A 6,167-nucleotide genomic window follows, 5' to 3' on the forward strand; every position below is an offset into this window, starting at 1 on the left:
GTACTGAAACAGAGGATGACAGACTAAAGGCCGAAATACTAAATATCTTTTTCCAAAGCTGTTTCACAGATGACAAAATGGTAGATATCGATGTAGACGACAGAGGGATAGAGAAACAATTAAAATCGCTAAAAATAGGAAAGGCCGCTGGACCTGATGGGATACCAGTTCGATTTTACAAAGAGTACGCGAAGGAACTTGTCCCCCTTCTTGCAGCGGTGTATCGTAGGTCTCTAGAAGAGCGTAGCGTTCCAAGGGATTGGAAAAGGGCGCAGGTCATCCCCGTTTTCAAGAAGGGACGTCGAACAGACGTGCAGAACTATAGACCTATATATGTAACGTCGATCAGTAGTAGAATTTTGGAACACGTATTATGTTGGTGTATAATGACTTTTCTGAAGACTAGTAATCTATTCTGTAAGATTCAGCATGGGTTTCGAAAAAGACGATTGTGTGAAACCGAGCTCATGCTATTCGTCCACGAGACTCAGAGGGCCATGGACACGGGTTCCCTGGTAGATGCCGTGCTTCTTGACTTGCGGAAGGCGTTCGATACAGTTCCCCACAGTCGTTTAATGAACAAAGTAAGAGCATATGGACTATCAGACCAATTGTGTGATTGGATTGAAGAGTTCCTAGATAAAAGAACGCAGCATGTCATTCTCAATGGAGAGAAGTCTTTCGAAGTAAGAGTGATTTCAGGTGTGCCGCAGGGGAGTGGCGTAGGACCTTTGCTATTCACAATATACATAAATGACCTGTTGGATGACATCCAAGACATCCAAAGTTCACTGAGGCTTTTTTCAGATGATGGTGTTGTGTATCGAGAGGCTGTAACAATGGAAAATTGTACTGAAATGCAGGAGGATCTGAAGCGAATTGACCCATGGTGCAGGGAATGGCAATTGAATCTCAATGTAGACAAGTGTAATGTGCTGCGAATACATAGAAAGAAAGATCCCTTATCATTTAGCTACAGTATAGCATGTCAGCAACGGGAAGCAGTTAATTCCATAAATTATCTGGGAGTACGCATTAGGAGTGATTTAAAATGGAATGATCATATAAAGTTGATCGTCGGTAAAGCAGATTCCTGACTGAGATTCATTGGAAGAATCCTAAGGAAATGCAAACCGAAAACAAAGGAAGTAGGTTACACTACGCTTGTTCGCCCACTGCTTGAATAATGCTCAGCAGTGTGGGATCCGTACCAGATAGGGTTGATAGAAGAGATAGAGAAGATCCAACGGAGAGCAGCGCGCTTCGTTACAGGATCATTTAGTAATTGCGAAAGCGTTACGAAGATGATAGAGAAACTCCAGTGGAAGACTCTGCAGGAGAGACGCTCAGTAGCTCAGTACGGGCTTTTGTTGAAGTTTCTCTCTCCTACATATATCTCGGGAAGAGACCATGAGGATAAAATCAGAGAGATTAGAGCCCATACAGAGGCATACCTACAATCCTTCTTTCCACGAACAATACGAGACTGGACTAGAAGGGAGAACCGATAAAGGTACTCAAGGTACCCTCTGCCACACACCGTCAGGTGGCTTGCGGAGCCGGCCGCGGTGGTCTCGCGGTTCTAGGCGCGCAGTCCGGAGCCGTGTGACTGCTACGGTCGCAGGTTCGAATGCTGCCTCGGGCATGGATGTGTGTGATGTCCTTAGGTTAGTTAGGTTTAAGTAGTTCTAAGTTCTAGGGGACTAATGACCACAGCAGTTGAGTGCCATAGTGCTCAGAGCCATTTGAACCATTTGGCTTGCGGAGTATGGATGTAGATGCAGATGTCTTACAACGTCACAGTCGGCATGAAGGTAAGACACAGCCCACCTTACCTCAGAGACGCGCTCCTTGATGAACCATCCCGAATCACCCCCCTTGATAGATGTGTGACCCTGGTGGCCCGTCGGGTTCACCGACCCCGTTTCCATTAGCAGCTGTCCCTCCAGGGTGTGACAGGCGCAGCCAGCGCCCCTGACCTATCGGCAGGACGTCCCCCCCCCCCCCCCCCCCCCATTCACTGCCACATTCTCGGCGGGTCGGGTCACGCCGATAGGTTAGCCGGGCGTAATAACACCTAGTACCCGGCACCCAGCACTCACTGCCCGTGGCGGCAGGTACCGACTACTTACCCTTGATACACTGCTCTACTGGCGTGCTGACGCAACCGCGCTTTCGCTCAGATCTTTGCCAGTTCCCTCGGAGGGAGACATGCGAGAACTCTACTGAGAAGCTTTTGCAGCTGATTTTGCATCTGCAGTGACATACGAGGGCAAGACAGTCAGTTTTAAAACTGGAATGAGATCTTCACTGTGCAGCGGAGTGTGCGCTGATATGAAACTTCCTGGCACATTAAAACTGTGTGCCGGACCGTGACTCGAACTCGTGACCTTTGCCTTTCGCGGGCAAGTGCTCTACCAACTGAGCTACCCAAGCACGACTCACCCCCCGTCCTCACAGCTTTACTTCTGCCGGTGGTGGTGGTGATGGTGGTGGTCAGTGTTTAACGTCCCGTCGACAACGAGGTCATTAGAGACGGAGCGCAAGCTCGGGTTAGGGAAGGATTGGGAAGGAAATCGGCAGTGCCCTTTCAAAGGAACCATCCCGGCATTTGCCTGAAACTATTTAGAGAAATCACGGAAAACCTAAATCAGGATGGCTGGAGACGGGACTGAACCGTCGTCCTCCCGAATGCGAGTCCAGTGTGCTAACCACTGCGCCACCTCGCTCGGTACTTCTGCTGGTACCTCGTCTCCTACCTTCCAAACTTTACAGAAGCTCTCCAGCGAACCTTGCAGAACTAGCACCCCTCAAAGAAAGGATACTGCGGAAAAATGGCTTAGCTACAGCCTGTGGGATGTTTCGCAGGAGAGCTTGTGTAAAGTTTGGAAGGTAGGACAGAGTCGTGCTTGGGTAGCTCAGTTGGTAGAGCACTTGCCCGCGAAAGGCAAAGGTCCAGAGTTCGAGTCTCGGTCCGGCACACAGTTTTAATCTGCCAGGAAGTTTCAGTTTTAAAAATGGCTTGGAGGTGGCGTTGATATTAATATACTTCTACCCGGACTGGTGAGTCTGCCTTGGGAAACACGGTGAGTGTCTGGTAAATTTTTTGTTAAATATATATTTCAGCCTCAGTTCACTTGAGGTGGTATCATTTTGACTATTACCAGGTCATCATAAGCTATTAAAATAATGTTGTTTTTGCTGTGGATTTGACTCCGAAGACTGGTTTGATGCAGCTGTCTATGGTACTGTATCTGCTGAGGTCTCTTGATCTCCGAATAACTACTGCGACGTACATGCTTCTGAATCTGCTTACTGTATTCGTCTCTTTGTCTCTCTCTCTACGATTTCCTCCGCACACCCCGCACCCCTCATCCCCGCCTTACCTCGCAGTTGCCTCCAGTACTAAATTGGTGATATCTTGATGTCTCAGAATGTGTCCTATCAACTGCTCCCTGCTTTTCGTCAAGTTGTGCCACAAATTTCTTTTCTCCCTAGTTCTGTTCCGTACCTCCTCATTAGCTAGGCTATCTGTCTATAAAGTCCGCAGTATTTTTCTGCAGCAACACATTTCAAAACCTTCTGTTAGCTTCTTGTATAAACTGTTTATCGTCCATGTTTCACTTCCGTACAAATACTTTCAGAGAAGACTTCTTATCACTTAAGTCCATACTCGATGTTAAAAAATTTCGCTTTTTCAGAAACGCCTATTTGTCATTGCCAGTCTGCATTTGTATTCTCTCTTCTTCGGCAGCCATAAGTTAATTTTCTACTTAAGTAGCAGAACTCAAAGTAAATCTCGTTTCCTAATCTAATTTCTTACAGCTTCCAGTGTCTCGTTTCCTAATATTAATTTCGTCACTGTTTCCCAAGCTAATTTCCTCACTTGATTAAAATAATAGGAAACTAAATGACGTCTGTACATAGCCACACCCCGTCAGTCCATAAAGTTTCGAGACTGGATTAATAAAAAATAGAGAACTGTTAATAAGGTGGGTTTAATGATATAGATGTTCTACAAAGCCCCCCCTCCCTCCCCCCACTTGAGTACAACTCACGGAACGTCCGTAAAAGTCTTTCTTTGTGCATCTTGTTCAACTCGTATGTCACATTTGTTGGACTGTCAGTTACGTCTTTAGTGTGTGCAACCTCCATGTGTATTCGTGCATATTTACGTTTTATGGTAGGCTAGCACTGGTAACACCGTCTCATCACCCACGATGTCTTTTCTAAAAAAGCATTGTCGACGTCCTGCATTTAAATACAGCCTCACAAGCGCCCGGGCGTCGCTGTTTTTGTTCGGGAGTCAGTATGTACAGGACAAACCTTGCTCACAGTTTCCCTCAAAAAATTCTGAAGAACATCTTGAACAACTGATTTAGAAATGAAATATAAAAGAAAAACTTCAGTTGCCAAGATCACTGATTACAATTTTATTTCTGAAGGCCGGTTACGGAAAATCCAAGTTGCCATTAAGAGACCTTATGCAAATTCATCTCATCACATCACCATCTACCTTAACACAGTAACCCATCAACTGAAAAGATACACATCTGCTGTCTTGTTATTGGAGGTGAAGGCTAGAGGTTAAGTCATCATAAGAACATCTAGATAGTTAAACTATATCCTTCAGTTCCAAATGGCTCTGAGCACTATGGGACTTAACATCTGAGGTCACCAGTCCCCTAGAACTTAGAACTACTTAAACCTAACTAACCTAAGGACATCACACACATCCATGCCCGAGGCAGGATTCGAACCTGCGACCGTAGCGGTAGCGCGGTTCCAGACTGAAGCGCCTAGAACCGCACGGCCACATGGGCCGGCTTCTTCAGTTCCAAACGGTTATTGTACTCAGCTGACGAGTCACTTTTTAGAGTCATGAGTCTTCTGATTGGTTTAATGCGGCTCCCCTCCTGTTCCAACCTCTTCACCTCAGAGTAACTCTTGCACTCAACTACCTCAGCTGTCTGTTAGATATATTCCAACTTCTGTCTTGGCCTCGAGTTTTTACTCTCTACAGCTCCCTCAAAAGTTGTTTCCAGATGTCTTAACACAAGCTCGATCACCCTGACCCTTCTGCTTGTCCATGTTTTCCGCATACTTCTCTCCTCACCTGTTTTGCTGACAAGGGAACCTCCCTATTGCACCCCCGTCAGATTTGATTATAAGTTGGCATAGTGGATATGCCTTGAAAAGCTTAACACAGACCAATCAAGAAAACAGGAAGAAGTTGTGTGGAACTATGGAAAAATAAGAAAAATATACAAACTGAGTAGTCCATGCGCAACATATGCAACATCAAGGATAGGAACTCAGGTTCGTCGTGGTTCCGTGGTTAGAGTGAGAAGCTGCGGAACGAGAGGTCCTTTGTTCAAGTCTTCCCTCGAGTGAAAAGTTTAATATTTTATTTTCAGTTTATGTCACAATCTCTGATGTTTTCATCACTTTTTGGGAGTGATTATCACATCCACAAGAAAACCTAAATCGGGCAAGGTAGAAGAATCTTTTTACCCATTCACCATGTGTACAAGTTAGGTGGGTCGACAACATATTCCTGTCATGTGACGCACATGCCGTCACCAGTGTTGTATAGAATATATCAGACGTGTTTTCCGGTGCAGGAATCGGTTGACCTATGAAATGTTTTCGGTTCCCATTAAAGAGGCACGTCCTTTCGTCTACTAATCGCACGGTTTTGCGGTGCGGTCACAAAACACAGACACTAAACTTATTACAGTGAACAGAGACGTCAATGAACGAACGGACAGATCATAACTTTACGAAAATAAAGAAAGTAAACTTATCACTCGATGGAAGACTTGAACAAAGGACCTCTCGTTCCGCAGCTTCTCACGCTAACCACGGAACCACGACGAACCTGAGTTCCTATCCTTGATGTTGCATATGTTGCGCATGGACTACTCAGTTTGTATATTTTGCTTATTTTTTCATAGTTCCACAGAACTTCCTCCTGTTTTCTTGATTGATCTGTGTTCAGTTTTTCAAGGCCTATCCACTGTGCCAACTTATAACTAAATCTGAGGGTGGTGTGATGGGGAGGTTCCCTTGTGAGAAACTTCTCTTCTCTTATCAGTCCGCCGAACTGTCAACGTCTTCCAACAGCATCACATGCCTAACGCTTCGATTCTCTTCTTTTCCGGTTC

The sequence above is a fragment of the Schistocerca gregaria genome, chromosome 2, assembly GCF_023897955.1.
Source record: "Schistocerca gregaria isolate iqSchGreg1 chromosome 2, iqSchGreg1.2, whole genome shotgun sequence".
In the NCBI taxonomy this organism is placed as follows: Eukaryota; Metazoa; Arthropoda; class Insecta; order Orthoptera; family Acrididae; genus Schistocerca; species Schistocerca gregaria.